Below are 26,055 nucleotides of genomic sequence, written 5' to 3' on the forward strand. Positions count from 1 at the left end.
GTCATAAAGCGGCCTCAAGAGTCAAGCCCAGTAGCAGCAGCAGCAGCTCCTGGCGGCGGCTCCGTCGAAAGGCACCACACTCTGTACATGCATCTGTTAAGTTTTAACGCCTCACTCTCTGGCGGGTTTTCATTGCTGCTGGCCCTTGCTAAGAGCGCCGCGCAATAAGCGCCCCTTCAGCCTGGCATGCTTCGCTTAGCTCCCTCGAGACGACGAAGCAGCGCCGTCTTGGGAAGAGAGCGGAGCCGGCGTCGACCTGAGGGCAAAATAAATCCACCAGGGCGGGAAGGCGGGAAAGGGACGCCCTCCTTCGGCGCTTGCGAACTCGCGCCAAGTTGCAGGAAGTTTGCCCGGACTGACATGCAAAGCGAAGTTTTTCACGTCCTGCCCGACGTGAGCAGGAGGGAGGGAGGGGGGCGGGAAAGCTCCCGCTGCTAAGAAGGTAGCGGCTGCCTTTCTTTGGCTCCCTTCGCGGAGCAGCGCCCGCCAGAAGCGCCGCCGCTTCTTCCCTCGCTCATTGTGGCGCGCATTTAAGGAGCAGGTGGTGACTCCTCGGGGCTGGAGGAGGCATCCCGCCCCTTGCCTGAGATCCCCTCCAATGCCAGAAGAAGCACCACGTCCCCAGGGCCGCCTTCTCTCTCTCGCTCTCCGGCCACGCGACGTGCGGTTGGCGGGAGACGCGCTCCCACGTGACGCCCAGGAACTTAGGCGCGAGGCGGCTGTGGCCAAGTTGGGTCGCTCCCTCGCCTCAGTTCCTCAGAGCCGTGAGGAAGGGAAGGTGGCCTGGGAGGAAACTGCGTGGGTCGTTTACATCCAGAGAAGTACAGGTGTGGCACAAGTAAAATATCATGAAACCCCAGTTGCAATTCAAGGTTCTCGACGTTTACATCGTGTTTCTGCCCCTTCTTTTCCACCACTTGCCATTCTCTAGCAAAAATGGGAATTCTTCCTGTAGCTTAGAGCTTCTTTTTCTTTTTTTCTCTGTTCTTTTTTGCATACTGCTGCTGAAGCTCAGCGTGACATTCATTTCCAATGTCAACTGCACCCAGCCTTGCCATCTACACGCAGGCAAGCTTGCTTTGAAAAGAAAACAGGTCAGGAAAGGATGCTGTGACAACAAGTGTAGCATGGAGGAAGAATGATGAGCCTCTCTGAACGTCTAACCTCCGTCATCGCTGCCACTCTTTCAGAGTAAGATCCATCGCTCTTCAGTGTTCACCTTTGAGCGCTGTTTGCTTTATTGTCAAGATCATAAAAAGTAAACTGGAAAAGGGCTGGGACCCATTGAGAAAGCTCTTGATGTCCATTTTTAAATTTAACTTGTTGGAGTGCTTTGTTTTGTTTTGTTGGCTTTTGCAAAGAATGCATTAAGCCATATTAGCTGCCTCATCTGTATCTGTAATGCATTGGTTTGTACTGTTCGGTTCCATTCCTGTGTGGAAGGAAAAGTGTCATATTTTTAATGCACTTTGGGTATGTTCACATTACTGCTTACTCTGCATCCAGCGTTCTCCAGCTGCTTGTTTTGAAGTCTATTGATAAATACTGCTGTTTGATGTGTTTTTCCTCAAACTGACTAGAAAACTTAAGCTACATTCATTTTTCACTTCAGAATGGTGATGGACATTTGAGACAGCTGTGCATGTGTGAATGGCAGCTTCATTAATAGGAGTTGTGCGGAGGGGGATCCAAAATTTCCTCAGATTGCCATTTGTTCATATCTATCGCTAAAAGCAGGTTTTCCTTTGGAAAGGAGTGGAGCAAGGGGGAAACCGCTCGGACCCATGATTTCTAGGCATGGCACAAGCTGATGTGTGGATGAATCATTAGGTGAGAGGCTGGCTGAGGTCAGACTGAGGTTGGTGGGGCAGTTGACAAGCAATGCCACCCACTGGACTGTTTGGGAGTAAAAAAGCAGGCAGGTGATGTCTGGCGAAAAGTAGACTGAGATCAGTGTGGAGTGTCCCATTCACCCTAACAGACCAGCCAGCCTCCATTGGAAGCTGATGGAGGGGCAGGTGAAAGCTCTTGCCAAGTAATCGTTCATTCTTTACATGAACACCTACACACTGCATGCACACGAGTGCATAATATGACCTCATAATATCCACTGAACCAGATCTGAGTTTGCAGGGTGGGGAGAGGTCAAGGGAGACAAAGGGCACAGGAAGTTTAGAAGGGGTCCCAACCTTCAAAAGATTGAGAAACACTTGTTTATGTTAGATCACTTCCTAGAGCTCTGGTTCAGATTTGGGCTATGGTTCAAATGGAACAGCACAATCTGTAATTAAGTGAGGGGGTGGGAATATACAATTGGTGGAAAACTCGATCCCAAAATCCCCCCAAAATGTCCTTTTAAGAGCAAGTATTTTTCAGAGCTCTCACTTCCCCATTCTAATGAGGGAGTGAGAGTTCTAAAGCATGTCCATTTGAAGTGAAGCTGTACCAAAGAGTGAATTAGAATGCAGACAGAGTCTTTCCAGACAATTATTTCTGTCCAGTATTACATAGCTCTCAGCCGTCACAAGAGATGGAGACATCTTTCCTCAAGGTAGTACTGCTTCTATTGCAGGCAAATCACCTATTTCTCCGCTGTCAAAAAACAATATTTTGACTGGGAAAATGCAATATTCCTCCCTGCCAGTTTACACTTACGTAACAGGTGGGGCAAATAATGCAATGTAATTGTGCAAGTTTTTGAAATGACAGTAGATAGTGACCTATGACATCTTTGGTGACAAGCGACACAACTCAGCCCTTTCCATCATAACTTTGTGAAATGTGTTGAACATACGCATATAAAATTTTGCAGAGGCTGAGTGTGCTGCCTTCTGTTGCATTCCTGGAGCTTCCATGTAGTCCTTAAAACATTTTGTTGTTGTTTTATGCTAACAGCATGTGTTGGGGATGCAAAGTAATAAATACAGACATGGCCCACATCTTCTGGGGTTGCCCTAAAGAAAATTGTGGTAAGAGATAATAAATGAAATTGAAATAATAACAGGTTACAAGCTACCATTAGATAAATTGTTCATATTGTTTGGATTTGTAAACGATTCGGTGCATCTTTCTAACAGCTGCCAGAATGTTGATTTTTGCAAACAGGAAGAAAATAAGGACTCCCACTGTTTAGATTTGGGATATGGTGTACATGATTAAATTAACAAACCTAATAAAGGATAGGGAGGATAGCCAATGAAACAACCTTTTTTAAAAAGAGGGGTTTGTTATGTAGTGGAGTGATAAAACTGAGGAAAATGCATCACCTTATACATCATTGGGTTCATTGTAACATATATCAATCTGCTTTTGTTTGTACTACCTTGTATTTTGTATGTCGCTGTTTTATAAACAAAATGAAACTAAATGAAACCTTTTGTTTAAAGCAGACATAGGCAAACTTGTCCCTCCAGATCATCCCTAGCTAACAGGACCAGTGGTCAGGGTTAATGGGAGCTGTAGTCCCAAAACATCTGGAGGGCTGAGTTTGCCTATGCCTGGTTTAAAGGGTAAGAATAGGCAACACAACCCCATCTCCTACAGCAATACACTGCCATTTCATTCTGGAGGTAGTCCCCCCCCCCCCGCCACATTTTTCATTATTTAGTTTCTGAACGTTAAGTCTTCATCCTCCTCTCCAGCAGAACTGTAAACAAGCCTGATTAAGAAAGAAAAAAGAGAGTCAAGCACCTGTACTGCTATGTGTCACTGCAGAATATTTGCCTGCAGCAAGACTACCACCCCATATTTGCTAGCTAGAGATGGGATATTAGGCTGTTGTTACTAGATCAGAGTTCTTGCAAGTGTCATTCTATCTTAGCCAGCATCTAGTGAGAAAGAAATCCTGAAGAGACACCCTGGGGGAGGCAGGGAGATAAAAGGTCATTTTAAGGGGTGATTTAAAAGAGCAGGAAGCACAGACTCAAGCAAGACAAGGAAGTGGTTAATAGTCAGAAGCTATGCACAGCACACAGTCAAGTGCTAGCTTTCCAGGGATAAAAATCACGTAGGTCTGAAAAAATATGGAACATTCCAGGATTCAGTGGCTTTAAAGGGGTGAAATGTTGTTGTTTTGTCGTGTCCGACTCTTTGTGACCCCATGACCAGAGCACACCAGGCACTTCTGTCTTCCACTGCCTCCTGCAATTTGGTCAGACTCATGCTGGTAGCTTTAAGAACACTATCCAACCATCTTGTCCTCTGTCTTCCCCTTCTCCTTGTGCCCTCCATCTTTCCCAACATCAGGGTCTTTTCCAGGGAGTCTTCTCTTCTCATGCGGTGGCCAAAGTATTGGAGTCTCAGCTTCAGGATCTGTCCTTCCAGTGAGCACTCAGGGCTGATTTCCTTAAGAATGGATAGGTTTGATCTTCTTGCAGTCCAGGGGACTCTGAAGAGTCTCCTCCAGCACCGTAATTCAAAAGCATCAATTCTTTGGCGATCAGCCTTCCTTATAGTCCAGCTCTCACTTCCATAGAAATAGTGAAATAGACCTCCCTAAAGGCTGATTGCTGGAATCCACCAGACCCTTCCCTGAGACACACTGGGAGTCCTCAAAGAGTTACAGAGGAGAGATCTGATATTTACTGGGAAATGTTATGTATCTCCATGGGAGGCTGTGATGGTTCCTGCAATTGTAACAGGGCTGCACAGCCTTCCACATTAGAGATGTCCCGCTTCCACCAACTTCCCCAAACACCCCTTTAAAGCTTTTGTTTACACTGCAACTGAACTGCTTTAGTTAGTATTATTACTATCATTTATTATCCTGCCATTTACCCTGAGGACCCAGGGCAGGTTGCAAAGATCAAAACACAATACAGTATTTTAAACAGTTTTTAGAAACTTTAAATTACAGGAATAAGGTGGGTCCTAAAAGAAACCATACATTTCAAGTCACAAAAGCCAAGGTAGAGAGGTTTGTCTTTGGCATTTGCCAAAAGCTGACCAATGAAGGTGCCAGGTCTACCACTATGGGGGCTGCCAACTTAGGGGCTGCCACAGAGAAGGCCCTCTCCCAGGCCACACAACCTTCTGTGGGCAGTGGAACCATGATGAGGCCCCCCTCCAACAGTCTTAGCACCTGAGAGGGACTGTAGGGAAGGAGGCGGTCTTTGGGTATTTGGGGCCTCAGTCATTTAGGGCTTTAAACAGTAATGTGAGCACATTGAATTGGGGCAGAAAGCAAGCTGGCAAGCTATGCAGCTGTTTTAAAATGGGTTATTATGAGATCTAAAGTGAATCCTCGACAGTGATCTGCCTGCTGCATTTTGGATGAATTGAAGGGCAGCGCATTACAATAATCCAGTCTGGAAGTTACCAGAGCGTAGAGTACAGTGGCCAAGTCAACTCTGTCCAAAAGTGGTTTTAGCTAGCAAACCAGCCAGAACTGAAAAAGGCACTCCTAAATACCAAAGCCTCCTGAGCCTCCAGAGACATTGAATCCAGATGGTTATGAATGGTTCCTGACGGTTAAATCTGAGAAGAAAAAGAATCCCGTTGTCCCTTAACATGGCAGTCCCTTATCTGTATCTATTCAGAAAGTAAGCAACTGAGTTCAGGGGGGACTGCTTTCAGGATTGTGTGCACAGGATCACAGCCTTAAGAATATTGTATTTAAAGTACTATTATACTAACGCCAGGATCCTGGATACATTCCCATGACAGCAAGCCTCACAAATGTTTGTTGAACATCTTTTTCAAGTGATTGTGGCCAGTAGCATTTTGTTTAATTTTGTTTTGGGCGGAGATACGTTAATTTGTTTAACATACAAGCCTTGAATGGTTTCATCAACTTGTAACAAGTTCATTTCCTTTCGGTTTTTTTGTAACAAGCTTTTGCTCTTCATTTAACGCTTCCTGGATTTTTCTTTGTAAAAACAACCATTTGAAAGCAAATGGTAGAAAAGGCTTTGTACAGTTCCCCAAACCACAAATCTCTGCCGCACCCCTGGCTTGATATGTGGGCATCTGATGATGTGAAGCAGGTGAAGGCATGACTGCTATCAATTTGAAGTCCATTTGCAAGTGGATTGTTTTAACAAAACAACAGCTATTCAAGCAGACTTCAAAGGACATTCAAGCAGAATTGTATGGACACCAGGTCATTGGCAGGTGGGCAGTTACACCCAGTTATCAACATTGGCCTGTGGGTGAAGGAAACCTTGATGGAGAATGGTACAAAAAGGACTCCATTGTTATACTTTAATTACAAGTGAAAATATGGATGTGAATTTGTAATTCTATAACGAAAGAAAATCAAATAAAAAGCAATAAAAAGAAAAGAAAAAGGACTCCAAATAAATTTTCAACAGAGCGTTAGTTACATGGGAGAAGTGGAGGTGGGAAAGGAAGGGTCTTTAGTTGCCATTTGGTGTTATTTACAGAGATGGGCTTACACATAATTGGAATTAGAAACTGGATTCCATTTGTTCTCCATTTTCTAACCATTTACATTGCCCATTGTCTACTGACATCACGGGCATAGGTTGCCACTTAACTAAGGTTTACTCCATTGAATGGATCCATTGAAATGAATGGACTTAACTTCGCCCAGTGCTATTTTTCTAGAAAGAGTGGTGTCAGAACTCACTATGAACCCATCTCTTGTTCTCTCATAATGGCAATGGCGCCCACCTGAGAGGTGCCAGAACTTTAAAAAAGCCCTGACTTTACCCTTTTCATTCATTTCAATGGGTTTACTCTGAGAGAAACTTAGCTGAAGATCAGCCAGTGATTCTGCAACTATATCTGAAACCTTAATTTCAACAGTAACAGAATTAGGGTTTTCTGTTTTCTCCTTTCTCAGAGGATTCCTGTACCTTTAACAGCTGCACAATGAACAGAATCTCAAGAAGTGAAGTGTTTCCAGTCATCACTATTTGTGCATGCCAGGAAAAGCTGTGTGTATGTTGACTTTTTCATTATCATCCTCACACAGTTTTATTATTGATTATCAGCACAGATGTCCCGCCAGGAAAACAGGGGCCCTGTTGGCAAAGAGTGGCATATCAAACTGTTAAAGAAATAAATATTGTGTTGTAACCAACTAAATTCTACTTAGAGTAGACCCACTGCATTGCACAAGGATATCCACTTGCTCGGTGGAATTTTCCCTCTCCCCTCTCTTCATCCTGTCCCCCCCCCCATGTACTCGGGGGTGGTGGAGGAGAGAACACAACCCCAGAAAAGATTGGGGTGCTAAGGGAAGAGGAAGTTTCCTTTAGCAAGTGGAAACTCTGATGCAAACAAGGGGACTTAATGGACCTAGGTTAATAAAGTCCATCAATTTCAACAAATTTACTCTGAGTAGTACCAATGTTGGAAACAACTTAGTCTGAGATACATTGTTTTAATGACTTCGTAAGCTTCAAGAAAGGTGGGGACATAGGTTTAATCCCCAACATCTACAAGGTAGGGCTAAGAAAAAACCCTGTCTGGAACCCTGGTGAGCTGGTTCCAGTCAACACAGAGAAGAATATTGATCAGTGACCCAATTCAGTATACGACAGCTTAATATGTGCCTAAATTTTCTTCATTAACAGCACAATTCTAAATATTAACTGAGAAGTGAATCTCACTGGGTTCAATGGTGTTTATTTCTAAACAAAAATGCACCAGATTGCAATGCTAGTGGGGGAAAGATCTGCTCTGGGTATATCACGATGCTATTGTTTAACTATTAAGAATGCATACCAGCAGATTTTGCAAACATAAATGCATTGCTGCAGGCTTTAGTGTTCCTGTTGTGTTGCTGTTGGTTGTTTGTTTGTTTTTAAAAATACAGCTGAATGAATATATATTTTTAGCTGGAATTATGTAGAGGGAAAGTGTGCACCAAAGAAATCTTTTAATAGTTAAAGGGGGAAAAACTTTTAATAGTGGGCATGTAGAAATAGTGGGGGTGGGAGTCCTGTCACAAAAGGTGGTGTAATGGCTAATCATGAAGTTCCTGCCTTGAAACTAGCTTCTGCCATGAACTGGAACTCACTGTGTGGCATCAGATGAGCCTCTCTGCTGCAGCCTCGGCTCCTCTCTCCCTCAGCAGTAAAGGTAAAGGTACCCCTGCCTGTACGGGCCAGTCGTGACCGACTCTAGGGTTGCGCGCTCATCTTGCTCAAGAGGCCGGGAGCCGGCACCGTCTGAAGACACTTCCAGGTCACGTGGCCAGCGTGACGAAGCTGCACTGGTGAGCCAGCACCATTGCTGCACACGGAAACACCGTTTACCTTCCCACTATCAAGCGGTCCCTATTTATCTACTTGCACTTAGGGGTGCTTTCGAACTGCTAGGTGGGCAGGAGCTGGGACCAAACGACGGGAGCTCACCCTGCCGTGGGGATTTGAACCGCCGACCTTACGATCAGCAAGTCCTAGGCACTGATGTTTTACCCACAGCACAACCCGCGTCCCTCCCTCAGCAGTACAAGGGAATAATAATACAGTGGTACCTCGGGTTACAAATGCTTCAGGTTACAAACTCTTCAGGTTACAGACTCCGCTAACCCGGAAGTAGTACCTCTGGTTAATAACTTTACCTCAGAATGAGAACAGAAATTGTGTGCCCCCGGTGCAGCGGCAGCAGGAGGCCCCATTAGGTAAAGTGGTACCTCAGGTCAGGAACGGTTTCAGATTAAGAACGGACCTCCAGAACGAATTAGGTTCGTAACCAGAGATACTGTACCACTGTACTGAATTTCCTTACATGGTGGTTATAGGCATTAACAACTAGATAATGCATGTGAAGTGCTTTGAACACTTGAAAGCATATATATATATATATATATATGCTTTCGTAGATTTTCACGGGTACAGGAATGCAGGTTTTGGTGTCCTCGGGTGTCTTCCCGTGTAAAAGTTGGGGTGTCTAGGCGACGTTTCGACGAGGTCTCACTCGTCATCTTCAGGCTGGTGCTTTCGGCTCTGTTCCAGTAACAAGAAGCCGAAAGCACCAGCCTGAAGATGACGAGTGAGACCTCGTCGAAACGTCGCCTAGACACCCCAACTTTTACACGGGAAGACACCCGAGGACACCAAAACCTGCATATATATATATATATATATATATATATATATATATATATATGCTTTCGTAGATTTTCACGGGTACAGGAATGCAGGTTTTGGTGTCCTCGGGTGTCTTCCCGTGTAAAAGTTGGGGTGTCTAGGCGACGTTTCGACGAGGTCTCACTCGTCATCTTCAGGCTGGTGCTTTCGGCTTCTTGTTACTGGAACAGAGCAGGATCTCAGTGTTTGAGTTCCTATAAATACTGTTGAGGGGGTGTGGTGTATAGCCTCCAATGTTCTGGGCAGAGAGGAAGTTCCCAGGCTAGTGTGCCTTTTCTTCTTTTGTTCCTTAATTACATCTGGAAATTAAGGAACTTAATAGGAACTTCTTTTGTTCCTTAATTACATCTGGAAATTAGCCCTCCCCACAAAAACTGACACCAGATCCAGAGGCACACAGAACGCTATCACCAATCAACCACACCAGACCCAAACCCAGACCCTCTCCACAGATAAATTACAGACACCATCCAGTAGCCAAACCATGGTGGCACCTCCGGATGCTGCACCCCCCTGCAATCCCTACACAGATCTGGCTGACACAGGCCACAAAACCACAGCTCGCCCCTATACACGAAGCCAAGCCAGAGCACAACTAAGTGCAGTACAGCCATCTTCTCAGAAAAACTCTTCACAAAGTTCAAGAGGTCAAGACACAAAGACTTTAGCAACTAATCCACACCTAATGACCCACCTAAGTGGTACTCAGGATATCACTCAAGAAATCACTCAAGATATCCCTCAAGTAATTAAGGAACAAAAGAAGAAAAGGCACACTAGCCTGGGAACTTCCTCTCTGCCCAGAACATTGGAGGCTATACACCACACCCCCTCAACAGTATTTATAGGAACTCAAACACTGAGATCCTGCTCTGTTCCAGTAACAAGAAGCCGAAAGCACCAGCCTGAAGATGACGAGTGAGACCTCGTCGAAACGTCGCCTAGACACCCCAACTTTTACACGGGAAGACACCCGAGGACACCAAAACCTGCATATATATATATATATATATATTTCTCCCCTATCTCCCAAGCCGAAGCCATTACAAAAGATAATACCTAAGACAGAATAAAAACATGAGACTCATGCTATGTACTGTATTATCACTGTTAATACTGTAATAATAGTTATCTAACAGGTGCCCCTGGCACTTAACTGGTCGCATTCCATACACCACAGCATTGAATGGTACAGAACATAGTGTTCTTTGATGACCTGTGTCACAAATTAATGAACACTCACATCCAAGTGCTCTCTAAATTGATAGTCTTTTATATACTAATTTTTTATGCTCTTCTGCGTCCATTTAATGCTCCTGACCTTTTTTTAGATTCTTTTAGTTCCTTTTAGATTCTTATAGTCTTTTATATATTCCTTCTGTTTTAATACTTTTTAGCTTTCCAAAATGTTTTACAGATTCTAAATGATTGTATCACACCATAATAAAGATTTGATGATGATGACATAGTGTTCTGTGTGCTTATAAAATGCAACATCTTTGCCACCTAATTGCAACCTTAATGAAATAATTGTCGACTGCAGAAAGAGTCCACTTGTATACATCGTGTGACAGGACTGAAACATTGGCAATAAAGTTTTTTTTTTTTTTTTGCTAATCTCATTGTTCTCCTAATTCTATATATAGATACAAATTGGTTTACATTTGCAAGAGTTGTTGCAAAAATGTTTAGAAAAAGCAAAACAATTACATCTAGCTCCAGAGGACATGTTCTTTTTGTGAGCTAGAGAATACCATAAGAATTCTGTGCCCTCTAGTGGTACATCAAGTCACAGAAAAGAAAGCTAAGCAATATAGATGCTGTGTGCATATAATATCAACTACACATTGAAGATGCAAGAAGGACCAGGCACAAAATGTTTCACTCTTCATAAGGACATTCATAGCATGATATGCAGGACAGTTTGGTGAGCATTTGACTTTTCCCAGAGCACGAAGAAGCTAGGGCAATGTAAACATCTGATACAAAATTTTAAAAAAGTTTAAATATGGAGCACAAAATTCCATCATGTTCTTCTTGGCACACAACCATGCCAGTGCATAGATTCTGCATTGTTCTGAGATGCCTCCCATGATTGGTCAACTCTTCCATCCTCAAACTTCTCCTGCAGTGCCATGTTTCATGTCAGTTTGTGAGAGCATTTGCTAGCTATAAGCCACAACTGCACTGAAACACTCTAGCCTCACATTCCCTTATTCGCCAGACCATCCCCCATCGGTCCACTTAATGCATATTATAAATTCTCTCAGCAGTGACCTTTTTCACCTTTGTGCACACAGAACTGGAAAAGGTGGGATTATATTACTTAGCACACAGTTGGCACCAAAAAAAGTTAATCTATAGTTGCATTATTGAATACACTGTCAGGAAAAAATGCTGATGCAAGACGGACCAGACAGCCAGATGCAAAATTTAAAACCAAAAACAACAACAGTGTTTTCAAAGAGGTTACTTTGGACAACCTTTTGTGCATATCTGTGCTTTTTTGCAGATGATGGAGGAGAGGTTTGCATTATATTTTCTTGCAAATTTTCCTGTGAAAAATCCTCTTGTAGGTATTACATACAAAGAGGGGAAAAACTAATTATAAGCCTTTTATTTTTATTACGATTGCTAATAACTTTTTACAATCCATTGCCCCTACTCTTATCAGCACTAGATTTTAGATATATAAGTAAGGAACATAGGTGAGATTTATTTGTCAATGTGCTACAGTTGTTCGCTTGCATGCTTTGCAAAACTTAATTATGATGTCTGAATGTGTCTCATTATTATACATAAAAAGAACTTGGAACAGGAAGACGGACCAGGATTATTAAAATAATCTTTTTCTAAGGAGAAGGTACACAACCTTCCTCCTCATTTCCCTTTGTGTGCTTTGACTGAGTAGAGGATACCTTCAGTCTCCATGCCTAGATTCTTAGCTATATGAAGCACCTAATTATTTCAGACAAGTCCACATTCACAAAGCTCTGGCAAGAAGACAAACCCTGGAAAAATCAGCTAGTGATGAACTCTGCAAACCCAACCCTGACTCGTCTGATGGCTCCTCAGTGACAGATACAGCTTGTTTGCTCTAACCGTCATACCTTATCCTCTCTTTGCAATAATATATGTGCTAGCCTTCAAACTGGTCACAGTTTGGATGGCAGATGCAGAACACGGGGTTTATTTACATCCCATTCCAGATATCTATTAAAAGGAGGCTGGGCTGGGACATTGTAGAGTCCATGGACTGTCACCCTCCCAAATACGTGATAACAATTGTTTTGGGCAGGGATGGGGAGGGGGAATGAAGCATAAAATATATCTACAGCACTAAAATTTAAATCCAGCCACAATGAGCAAAGGCACAGGGGTTTGCAAGCACTGGCCTACATCTGATCGGCAAAATGTGGTTTGGCCAGGGACCTGCATCTTTACCTGTCCCACACCTGAGGTGTAGGGCAGGTTGGTGTGAAAATGGTCTCCCTAGTCCAGTGGCTCTCAAAGGGTGTGGCAGGAGCGTATGGCAAGTGTGGCGGGAAGATTCATTTAAACAATTCAGTATAGTACAGTATAGTATCAAAATAATTTGCAGAATTTAATTTACAGAATATGCAGGGCCTTTTTTCAACTGGAACTCCCTGGAGTACAGTTTCGGCACCTCTCAAGTGGGTGCCATTGCCATTCTAACAAGAGAGGTGTTCATGATGAGATCCAGCACCTCCCCACCGCCGAAAAATAGCACTAAGAATGTGGATCGATATCTTTTCAAAATAAGAGCAAGAGCATCAAGGGATACTGCAAGCTCACACCTCTCACTGAGTTTGTATACATACCTAAGGTACATATGTAAGATGCTCATTTATAATTGTATTTTGGGAATGATTAATGCTTTATACTTTCTGGATGTTCCATAATCATTTATCAAGTAGCTGTGATCTGTGTTATAAATCAAGCACTGCTATGAGATGTTTCTTTTTGTTTTCCAATGTATTTCTGATCAATAAAAAATTGGTGCGAGCAAATTTTTATTCTGAAAGCGTGGCCCGAGAATTTTTTTGAGAACCATGCCCTAGTCAAATCCTGCTGGGCCCAATTAGACCTGCAGGACAGAGGTTCTCTACCACTGATTTAAAATGTGCTTTCCCCAGAAAACATGGGCAAAATGTTCCTAGAAAAAGACCACACACCCAGAAAAAGAATTCCCCAGACAGGAAATTCCAGTTTAGCCCTATGGTTATTATAGTTCTATTGAACGATACATATATTATGAGAGTGTGGAGAATTCAGCCATTTTTGAAGTGAAGGCTGACATATTACTTTACAAGAAGGGGATAATGGATGGCTGTCTAATTGCAAATTACTTGATGAAGCCATATATAAAAGCTTTTATCCTTTTCCATGCAATGCCATGATTCTGAGGTAAGGACTAATTTGTTATCCCTGAAATCATGGCTACCAAATATGCTGTGCATTAACGCCATTATGATTTATGTTAATTTTCAATATAAATACTAGACTGAGAGACATTTTTAACTGCATCATAGTGGTTGAATTCTTCTTTCAACAAATGTTATCTCAATTGGTTAAAAAACAACAACAGGCGTGTAGTATCTCTTGGTTTCTGTTTTTAATATAATGAAAATAAAAGCTACTTGACAGCACTTTTGACATGATATAGTTGTTTATATTTCTTTTTCAGTAAGAAAAGAAAAGAAAAGAAAAAAAGAGTAGAACATAGTGGAATATCCTTACATCTGAAAACCTGAACCCTCTGGCTGATAGGGGAACCTATCACTGCATGTTAGTGCCATTTTATAAGGAGTGGACAGGAAAAGGGTTTTAGCTTTGTTTCAGCTCATTGGACTGGGGAAATTAACTTTTAACTCACTGACAATTTTATATAATAAACATTTCAACTTATACGAAAAGGCAAGTCACAAAGCTGAAACAATAGGGTATGTAACAGAGAGCATGTACGTATTTCCACACAGGTAGTTAATAGAATTTGTTGAACCTGATCTAAAGGTGTCTTATAAGAAAAGGTAGAATTCTGATTTGGAAGTGACTGGATGGAAAATAATGGAATGGAAATAACTGTAAAGAATGGAAAATAACTGTAAGAACAGCAATCATACCCCTCAACATGTATGTAGATCTCTGTCTAAAATATTTATATATTGGAGATTGGAAAACAAATAGAATTATGGGATTGGAAGGGACTACGAGGGTCATTTAGTCCAATCCCATACATACATACATACATACATACAGTACATACATACATACATACATACATACATCACAATCTATAAAACAAGCAGCAACAAGGGCAATAAATATTTGAAAACTTTAAAAATGTGAAATCTAAGCACAGGAGAATCAATAAATTCCAGATAAAACAGTAGAAGCTATAACAGTAATTAAAACAGTAAAATCTAGAAAAACCACTAAAAACCATGGTAAATAGATGTTGTCTAGGTTTGAGGGGGTTCTCTACTGGTAGGGTGGCATAACTGACTGAGAGTGAGTGTGGTGATATGGTTAGTGTCAGAACTGGGAGTGTCAGACCAAGGGCCTGAGAGATCAGGGTTCAAATCACTTGGCCATGAAGCTCAGTGGTGATGTTTAGCCAGTCACTCTCTCCCTCAGCAGCCTAACCTACCTCAAAAAGTTGTTGTGAAGATAAAATCTGTTCAGGGAAGTTTTTAGTGTTTGATGTTGCATTGTGTTTTTACTATATTTGTTGGGAGCCATCCAGAGTGGCTGGGGCAAACCCAGACAGATGGGTGGCATAATAGTAACAACAACAATATTAAAAAAGTGGTGACAGCTATGGGTGCTATTTGGAGAACAGGAGGGATATAGCAGAAAGAAAAAGAAACACCTCTCTATGCCTCCCCCCTATGTAACTACAGCTGGAGAAGTGCCTCTGATTTGGATCTTTACTTTGGGGTTTCAGAGAGTTCATAATGTAGAAGATGGTCCTTTAACAACCTTAGTTTCATGTCATTTAGTGCTTCGGGGAGTAAGATGAGCATCGTGAACTGAGCTTAGAAATGTGTTTGAAATAACGTATATGCAGATAGCTTAGAAAGGTATCATATGGCCAGAATGGCAGTAGAGGCACTGATGGGGGAAACAGGGGCATTCCAGGATCAAATAAGATGCTGGGATGGATTTTATAATTCTGGGACTGTCCCTGAAAAATAGGGACACTTGGAGGGTATGGAATCCCACTAAACTAGGACAGAGACCCCATGTGGTGTTTTACTGGGAGGACCCCCTCAAATCTGGAACCTATCCTATTTAGAGAGTTACTGATTCCTTCTTGGTACAGAGGCACCTCAGGTTAAGTACTTAATTCGTTCCCGAGGTCCGTACTTAACCTGAAACTGTTCTTAACCTGAAGCACCACTTTAGTTAATGGGGCCTCCTGCTGCTGCCGCGCCGCCAGAGCACCATTTCTGTTCTCATCCTGAAGCAAAGTTCTTAACCTAAAGCACTATTTCTGGGTTAGTGGAGTCTGTAACCTGAAACGTATTAACCTGAAGCGTATGTAACCCGAGGTACCACTGTACTAGATTTACTGTAGCTTTATGGTGGTTGGCACCAGACTGATTTTGCCTTTAACAAAGCTATCACCACCCGCCCTGCCCCCAGCAACAGGTGGATAAATCAGGGATGGGGGATCCCTAGACTATGCACCTAATTAGGCCTTCCAGGCCTCCCCATTTGGGGTGAAAAGCTGTTTTGGCCAAGCCATGCCCATCTATATGACACCGGTTCTGTCCACTACTCAAGTTTCTTTCCCCTGCTATCCCATTGGTCAGCATTCACAATCCCTTATTATTCCCCAACCCTGGTCAGTTTCCCTCCTTACCTATCTTCCTTTTGTTTTGCAAGTTTGTTTGTATCATTTTTTTCATTTGTTCTATCATCGGAAAGCTGTTCAGTCAGGAGTTAGCAATTCTTAAAAGCCCACGTTTTTCAAAAATAGTCGAGTGTTCTGCCGATACTGAAAATATTAGCCTTTTTCAGTTCTCAGGTTCTCTGCGTAAAAAAGCATTCAAAACCACTAGTCAGGTTTGAAAAGGCTGTCCTGATTTTAAATCTCTGCATAATGGAAAACTGAATGCAAACCACGGAAGCATTCAACCCTTCTCTTCTAGTCTGATTCTCAACATTATGCAAATTAGATACAAAAATAAAAAATGCCAGGACATTTCACACAGAAAAAAAAATCTTGCTCAGAACAGTATTTTGGAAATTAAATGCTATTACAGGCTGCTTGCACATTCACACGTTGGAATATTTGCACATATACTGTGCTTGGGTATTTGCATATTCTGTTACAAATAAATGTACTTGATGTTCAACGGAAGGAAGTGTTCTTTTCAGGACAAATGTTTCTGTTTACATGGGTACTATAGAGTGCAGGCAATTCCCCATTTACCTGCGTTCTATTTGCACGTAACCGGACACACGTGTGGTGCAGTGTGCCTGGAAGTGGCACCCAGAAATGGGGAGCACCTGGTCAACAGCCCCGTTGTCCCTCCAGCTCACAAGGAGAACCTCCCTGGACCCCAAAGAGGTTCTGGGCTCTGGGGTGTCTCTCCTCCTGACCCAGGAGGACTTTCCACAGTGCTCCCAAATTTACATGATTTTGCATATGTGTGCAGGGACCGGAACGTAACCCCTGCTTAAATAGGGAGTCACCTATATTTATATTTTATATTTGTCTTCATATCTGATCTAGCTAAATGTGGATGTTCATGACTTTGAGTGGATGGAAAGCAGCCTTCCACAAGCCTCAGAACACAAATATGGATAGTATTACCCTTCGTTGTTTTTGTAAACAGCGCCTGGTGGAGACCATTTTATTCCAGTGTGCCAAAATTACAAGGACCAAATTCATTAGAGATGTGTTGTTTCATGGCAATTAATTGCTTGTGTGACTGGTGGCTTCTGGGGCAATTTGAGTGGGGATTGCCAGCACAATCCTATACATGGCTACTCAGAGGTACTCCCAGAAGGTTCATTGGGACTCAGATATATATCTGTATATTTGTAGCTCTAAATGTATTAAATGTTTATATATGAAAATATTTGAGGGGAATGGGGATTTGCGAGCATCTTGGCTGTGAGCCCTGGAAGACTTGGCTTCTTGGCCTTTTCCACCAGTCCTGACTGACTTCTTGGCCTTTTCCACCAGTCCTGACTGACTCCAACTCCAAAAGCTGAGGCTGCTGAATAGACTCTTGGGCTGGGAAATTGTGAAGGTTTTTGTTGTTGTTGTTGCTGTTACTGGTATTGGTTTTCCCCCCCTATCTTTATTTTTAGATTTTATTGTAATTTAAGTGGAAATTGTTCAATTGTGGTTGTGTACATTTTATATGTTATTTATTGCTTATGACTACTTTTGTTATGTTTGTAATTACGTAAATCTTTTCATGTTGTAAGCTACTTTGGGCATGGTTTGAACCACTGGAAGGCGGCATACAAATGAAATTGTGCAATGTTTTGAAGAGTTTACCTGTCGTAGTTTTATTCTTGCACACACTCCTTCAAACCATGCTACAACAATCCTGAAAGGTAGGCCTTACAAAAGGTTTAGTGCAGGGGTAGGCAGGAGGTATAATGGAACCTATTGGTTTCAAGAATGCAAAATAAAGTCTACAAGCAGAAAAAGTAATGGGGGTGGGATGTAGATAAGCAGGGAGACAATAGAATCACCTTCCTTAAAGAAGGGAAGGGGCACAGAATATTTGCAATAGGTGATCACAAGCTGAGAGAAATTTAAATACCGTAGTTCTGGGTGTTAGAATTAGCAATGTGTTTTCCAGATCCGGGATTTATCATGCTTACAGCAAATCAGAACCCATTGCCACAGCATGCAGTCGGGATCTTTAAAAGAAAGCCTTGGCAGATGTACGAGCAGTGAGCACTGTTTCTTTAAAAAGTTTGTGCGGAATGAGTCACTGCTGGAAAACAAGTAAATAAAGTTGTATAGGAACAGCCTTTGTATCACAGTGTATTCATTTCTAAAAAACCCCCACAATTATTCAAAAGTTACAATACAGCTTTGTATATGGTGTATTCATGCCTCTACATTGGCATGAGCTTTAAATGGAGGTCTCCTGTGTCGAAAGAGAAGGCATGCTGTTCTACAAGTAGCATTAATTTTTTTGCTTTATGTATTCTCTTCACCGTGCGTCTCTCCCCTCCCCAACCATCCCCACTTTTCTCGACTGATGTTTTACTAGACCGAAGCAGAATTTATCACAACTCTTTTCATTACTGGGCATACCATTGATATTTATAAACAAATAAATAACCCAGGCTGATCATTACAGCAGGATCTGTGACCAGCGTTTGTTAGTTAGTCTGATCACGTAGCATCATGCTTCATTTATTTATTATTTTATTAATAAGATCCGTATCCACCCTTCACCCAGAGGTCACAGTGCAGGTTGCAATAAGCAATACAAATGAGATACCATCCATATGCACAATTTAAATTACGAATAATCTAAAACCAGCATACAACATTTCTCAGTCTGATGAATAATATAATTTACATCTGCTGCCAAAGGCCTAGCAAAATCAGAATGTTGGGTTTTTTTTAACTATAGCCAGAACTCATTTTGCAATAGCAGCCTGCCTGATCTCCCGGAAGAGCTCATTCCAGAGCCAAGGCTGAGAAAGCCCTATTCTGGGTCCCAGATAACCAAATTTTCCTTTGCTGATGGAATAACTAATAAAGCTTACCTGGCTGACCTCAGGTCACACGCAGGATAGTACTGGGAGAGCAGTCCCCCCCCACGTAGTTGGCCCCCCAAGCAATTTAGGGCTTTCTATGACAAGTTAAGAGGGACGCGGGTGGCGCTGTGGGTTAAACCACAGAGCCTAGGACTTGCCAGTCAGAAGGTCAGCGGTTCGAATCCCCGCGACGGGGTGAGCTCCCGTTGCTCGGTCCCTGCTCCTGCCAAACTAGCAGTTCAAAAGCACGTCAAAGTGCAAGTAGATAAATAGGTACCGCTCCGGCGGGAAGGTAAACGGCGTTTTTGTGTGCTGCTCTGGTTCACCAGAAGCGGCTTCGTCATGCTGGCCACATGACCCGGAAGCTGTACACTGGCTCCCTCTTCCAATAAAGCGAGATGAGCGCCGCAACCCCAGAATCGGCCACGACTGGACCTAATGGTCAGGGGTCCCTTTACCTTTACCTTTATGACAAGTTAACTCCTTGAATTGTGTTTGGTGACAAACATGTAGGCAGTGCAACTGCCCCAAGATGGGTGTTATATGCTCTCAAGGTGGCATCCATCAACACATGGGCTGCAAAATGATGCACTGGCTACAGTCTCTGAACCATCTTCAAGGCTAGCCCCAAAGGCAGCACATTGCAGTATTCAAGCTGAGAAATTACATGGTTGCACAGATTCATTTTATGGATCACTTGCTCCATTCTGCAGGTTTAAGATCACATTCTGTTATCTGTTCTACGGGCTGGCACCCATATAAACGTCTGAAAAAGCAGTTTCCTTTACAACAGCATCTAGAACCATAAACAGCCTCTCTGCCTACTCACATCTAGGGATGAGGATTCTGACTGCAGGCCATCTTGGACAAATGAGGGGTTTGCCAATGCTTGGTCCAGGATGAATTTGGACTGTTAGGGAGAAATGCAGTGTTGTGCTGTGACAAATGTTCTGTTTGGGTTTCAGCTCACCAGACAGAACAATTTCCTCTCTGCGAGAGCTGTTCTGAAGGTTCTTCTGACACACACGCACACACACACACACACACACACACTGAACCAGTTTTGGGAAGTGTATTGGGCATGAGGGGAGGAGAGAGGGAGAAAGCCTCATTGGGTAAGTGGAAGTTCTTGCACAGGGCTTCCACTGACCAAGCTCAGATGAATCCCACTTTAAGTGCTGATCCTCTGGTTTCTGGGGAAACCCAGCCAGATGGGTGAGGTATAAATAAATTATTATTATTATTATTATTATTATTATTATTATTATTTCTCTTTTCATATTAACAGTAACCAAACACTCAGGTAAATACTAGTAGCGCAACAGAGCGGCCTTGCATTTAAGGACTAGCCTGGTAGTAATAGGCTAGAATAAATTGCATGCAGGTGAAGGTGTGAGCTGGTAGACAAGGAATGCAACACTGTGTCCCTCGCCTGTGCCCAGCATAGAAAGGTATCCTAGGTACCTAACTCCTGAGAAACGACTCAGAGTGTATAAAAATGTTGGGAATGTCAAGAACAGGAAGGGACATTTTGTCAAGAACACTGAACTTCATTGGATGGCCCCAAGTTCTCGTATTATGACAGGGAGAATTATATAAAACATTCCACTATCCAATTTTTCTGCACCATGTCCCCTCCATGGCACCTCTCTCATGTCCCCACTTCCTCATCTTTTCCCTAAACTAAAAAGCCCCAAATGTTGAAACCTTCCTCATAAAGGAGTTGTTGCAGCCTCTAGATCACTTCGGATGCCTTTTTCTGAATCTTTTCCAGCTCCACAGTATCCTCTTTTTGAGATGTATGTACACCTAACTGTACATAGTATTCCAAGGACAGTGCCACCATAGATTTGTATAATGGCATTATGATACTGGTATTTTAATTTTGGATTCTGCTCCTAATTATCCCTAACATAGATTTGCCTTTCTCACAGCTGCCACACACTGATTTGGCATCTTCACCAAGCTATCGCCTTTGACCACAAGGTCTCCTTCCTGGTCAGTCTCTGCCTATTCAGACCAAATTCACTTATATGTGAAATCAGGATTTCTTTGCCCCATGTGCATGACTACATCCTTGCTTAGAAGGAATTGCATTTGCCATTTTACTGCCCATTCACCCACTTTGGAGAGCTCATTTTGGAGCTGCTTGCAGTCCTTTTTTGTTTAATTACATCAAACTTTATTCAAGCATGTGCAGCCACTAGTCTGATGGTCCATGCCAGCACCAGTAGTGACAGGATTATTATGTGCCCTTAGAATTCCTACGAATATTTTCATTTTCCACTATGATTCCCCCCCCCCCCCCAGTAAATCAACAAAGCAATAAAAGTACTGTCAGGGGCAAAAAAAAATCATTTTTCATTTTATTGTGTTTAGGAATTTAGGTTACTACCTCAAGATCAAACATTTACTTCAGGGCAAAGCAGTAATGGAATTTATAATGTATGCTTTTGTCTGAAAGCCTGCTTTCCATCAATCTATTGTTAATATGTTATGATTTTTATAGTGCTGACATTCATTATAGAGTTAAACAGAGTTCTACAAATTTGCTTAGTGGGTTAAGCAACTTTTTGGCAAACTATTAAACTCCAGTGACTGGAAGATAATGCAACATTAGCCATGCCAACAAGAACTCTGGACAGTGCAGGAAGAAGGAAAGAAAATGAGAATAACACCCTCTTCAGCATTTTTAGCTTAAAGCGTTCCAAACTAAGCTAATAATAATGGAACAGTTTGTATTGGGGGCGGGGGGGGGGCAAGGAGTAATCACAGCCAGTTTTGGAAGAGTATTATGCAATATTCATTATTCAAATTACAGAATCCATACAAACTGCACCATGGAAACATAAAGTGTGCTTATATAATAAATTATGTAGATTGTGTACATTTGTGCACATTTATTATTGGATGCAATATTTATTATTGAATCAGTCATGTTTATGCAGAATTCAGGCTATTTTATGCAGTGGAGAGTAAAAGAAAATAGGAGGCACAGAGCGAGAGGTCATAACTGCAGGATCTGGAAATTGAATTGGAGGACAGCATATGCAATCATCAAAATCAACACCACCAGCAGAGATAATGATGGTCAACACAGGCTGTGCAATTTGCAATCCTGGCTTCCCAGTGATGGCATTTGAGTGGAACACTTGGAAGAAAGTATTCTTGTCCTTTCAAGAGAATTCATGTACATGTTTGTTTGTACGCTGAAGTAGAAACAGTGGAAGCAGTGCTTCTGCTAACTGCTGTAAGAAGTGCAGTCACAATACTCATCATCTAATTATGTTTTTACTGAACTTGAGATAAGGAATTTTACCCAACTGCTTGGAAATACTAGTGTTATGTTCACCCCACTTCTGCAAGCAATGAGATATTCCAGGTGTAGGAGTTAGTTTGCCATTGGCATTTTGCAATGGGTGCACTTCTTGACAAACATATAGGTTGAACATAGGTGGAAGCACAGACTAAACACTCGGTGTACAAATTTAATAGATTTAAACAATAATGATAATGATACAAATATCTAAGATACTTACAGAGCCCAAACTCTGCTCTCCGGTTCTTGAAGTGCCATTTTCCTTCACATGCAGATGCGGTAGATCAGGATCTACTGCTAAATCTCTGTGTGTCTAATGTAAAGGTAAAGGGACCCCTGACCATTAGGTCCAGTCGTGGTTGACTCTGGGGTTGCGGCGCTCATCTCACTTTATTGGCCAAGGGAGCCGGCATGCAGCTTCTGGGTCATGTGGCCAGCATGACTAAGCCGCTTCTAGCGAACCAGAGCAGCTCACAGAAATGCTGTTTACCTTCCCGCCGGAGCAGTACCTATTTATCTACTTGCACTCCTGCTAGGTTGGCAGGAGCAGGGACTGAGCAACAGGTGCTCACCCCGTCACGGGGATTCGAACCGCCGACCTTGTGATTGGCAAGTCCCAGGCTCTGTTGTTTAACCCACAGTGCCACCCACGTCCCTGTGTGTCTAATAGCAACAACTAAAAAGCTTCCATTCTGAAACTCGATTGCTGGGGGGGGTGTGTGCTTCAGGAGTTGGGGTGACTGGAAGTTGCATGAGTTATGAAATTTTTTGTGAGCTTGGTTCTGGCATTACACACAAATTCCTTGGCTGATCAAGTGCTCAGAAGCACCCTATTCCTTAATGCTTGGCTGGATTATATCAAGTGGAATAACCATTTTACGCCTAGCTATGGCTGATAGATTTCAAGGTTTTTTGTGGGGAGGGGAAGTAGATCCCACAAGCCTGATATCTGCCCAATCTTGAATCACGTTGATGGTGTGTGGGTATGTATCTGCAGCAGGGGCAGAGGAGTGGAATTTCCCTGTCAGGTATTTCCAGCTGAGAAGGCCAGCTGTTGACAGTAATCAGCCAATTTGTCCAGGAAAGGAAAGTATGCGACAATTATGCTAGGACTCTTTAAGGCAGCCTCCAGCCTCACCATTAACCTTTGCCTGTTCTACCCCCAATCTTACAACACAAGCGTGCCCAGAACTTTTCCAAGATTTTAGTCAGTTCTGAAACTTGGGAGTCATGTTTAAGGTAAGGCTACATCTGTGCCTGTTCAACACAGCCTGCATACACTTTTGGTAAATGTCTATGATGCAGATTACATTAATTACCTTAACTGTAATTTTGTCTCTTACCATAAAACAGAAATCTTATCCAGAAGAAATCGGTATTCTTAACTGCAAAGCTCTATGTTTAGTTACAGCTAATAAACATCATGTGCTATAGAATCCAAATATTCATGAAGTCTTGTTTGATACAGTCAACAGAAATTATGATTTAGCTGCAGACCTTCCTGACTTTCCTGACTCTCTGTTCTGTCTTTATACAGTTGAAAGGCTTTGATATAAAGCTTTGCAAGGGTACCATGCAACACATGCAGTTCCATGTGCTTCACGTTGACACAGGTCTGCACAGCTTGTGACCCAGCAAGGAGTAAGCAGCCCATTAGCAAAGTATAGCTACAAACCGCGCCAGCTGTATTCCACCTCCCGGATCAGATGCAGCCTACATACCTCAGAATTCCAGTCGCTGGGCAACTTGAGCGGGATAATGTCATCACACTCATCACCTTCTTATGGGCTCCTAAAAAGCATCTGGCTGGCCTCTGTTGGGAGGAAAAGATGCAGAAATGGATCAGCCTTGGTCTAATCGTGCAAGGCCTTGTTTACGTTTTTATGGCATCCCACCAGCATCTCATTAAGTAAACCTGTTTTTCTACCTGCCTGTTCAGTAAATAAGAAACAAATTGACAACTGCGTCATAAAACAAACAAAACAAATTGCAGCGAGGGCGACAATAAGCACTTCTTATTTATCAAAATACTTGGGTAAAGAAAATAGACATCCAGCTGACTGAAATACCCCATATTGCCTAATAGCAATGCTCCCTACCAACACCTCTCCCTTGGGGTAGCCTATTCACTCCCCCACCTCACTCAAAGAGGGTCCCACTCCGTATATACTGTTACACACCACCCCAATCTCCATGAGCAGTGTGAGATTTCAGGGGTCCCATGTCTGCTAAACCCAGGGTGTATGTTGGAAAAATGAGGCACAGTGGAGACTGTGGTGTTTTATAATATATGGTTTACTTACACACATAATGCAACAAAAAGCCTAGATGGAGGGGAATCTCAGCATTACACCCATACAGAGGGTCCTACCCCTCCTTTCCATAGGCACAGCAAGCTTGGGTCTAAAAACAGAGAAATCAGCCATGCTCCTGTCACAGTCAGTTCACATGGTATTCTGCCAGCCTTCCCCCCACTCTCCCTGCCAACCCAGTGATACACCAGTCTATAGAATCCAGACTGAAATCCTAAACCCTTTTGGTCTCTGCCCACTAACGCACAGCTGAAGAAGGAGCCCCACCTCCTCCTTGCCTGGTACATCTTCATCCACTTAATGGTTTCCTTGATGGATTAATGACTGGCCACCATCAGCCTTTGTTCCTCCAATGACCCATCCTCAGCAATCTCTGCCAAGTTGGCTTGGTTCTTTACCATAAGATGAATCCAGGGGGTTCCATGTTTGGCACAGTTTAGTCAAACTTTAATTAATTCTAACTTTTTCTAAATTCAAGAATTATGGGGGACTTGCATCCACAAACTGTGGCACCCGAAGCTTATTACATATATTACTATGCATTTTTACTGGGCAGGTGCTTGTGGGGTTTTCTGCCTTACATGCCAAAATAGCTTGAGCCTTGAGGGAACTATGCACCTTGACTTGGGTGCCATTTGCTGCTCTAGCTCAGGCAGCAAAACATCCTGGGCCTATGTATATTTTGTGTATAAGGATTTTTTTAAATTAAAAAGCACCCTGTTATCTACGTTGAAAACCTATTTATTACCCAGTCAAAGTGTTGTTTGTCTTTTGTGCACCTTACTAAGATACATGGTCCATTTGACAATGCTTACAAAACATTCCCAGTAAACGCTTTCTTGTTTTCTGTCACCATTAGTAGCTAACACTTTTTTTTAAATTTATGATTTTAATATAAATTTGTTCACAGGAATATTTATCAGTGAATATTTATCAGTGAATTTATCAGTGAATCAAATCCCTTTCTTGGGAGGAATTATTGTGTATCATAATTTTACTTCTTACATAATATATAAACATGCAGCAAACTCTAAGCTTATCTTCTATTACGGTACATATTTAATATTCTTCCACATTCATAAGGTCCTTTTAAAACACTGAGTCTACTATGTTCTTTCTGTTCCACTATGTGCTCCACATAGTGTTGTTCTTCAAGAAAAATAGGTGCCAGAACTCACCATGAATTTGTTACAGTAAGTCACCAGGTGACTCAGGGCAGCCCTGAACAGATGCCAGTTTGACAACAGCCACATTCACCACCTGCAATAAAGATTGATTGATTGATTGATTGATCGATTGATTGTTCTAAAAACTACTGCAAGCTGTCTCCCTAACTCTATTTGGTGGCTGCCCCTGGTTCTGGTGCAGGTCATATAAATACACCCCTACCTTCCTCGTTTTCTTAGATTCAGGCAGATGGCTAGGGTATGTCAGAAGGGCCCTTATGCAAATACATGCATGTGCAACAATAGAGGCCTCTCTGAAAAGCTTAAAGCCTGCCATCACTACATGGGAGACAGATTGAAGAAAAGGAAATATGAATTGGCCCCACCCTGTAGCTTGACCAATCAAGAGCATCTAGGAACTAGGTGGA

At 42.5% G+C, this 26,055-nt stretch overlaps 1 long non-coding RNA gene across 1 annotated transcript; it reads right to left on the reverse strand.

Moving 5' to 3' along the window:
• Positions 1–392: 392 nt before the first annotated feature.
• On the reverse strand, positions 393–25,710 carry LOC309366403. The gene is made up of 3 exons (XR_014166694.1): positions 25,640–25,710; positions 23,871–23,962; positions 393–3,658 (listed from the first exon to the last, which is right to left on the reverse strand). It is a non-coding gene; the product is annotated as an uncharacterized lncRNA (long non-coding RNA).
• Positions 25,711–26,055: the final 345 nt, after the last annotated feature.

Source organism: Podarcis melisellensis, assembly GCF_964234715.1.
Source record: "Podarcis melisellensis genome assembly, chromosome: 3".
In the NCBI taxonomy this organism is placed as follows: Eukaryota; Metazoa; Chordata; class Lepidosauria; order Squamata; family Lacertidae; genus Podarcis; species Podarcis melisellensis.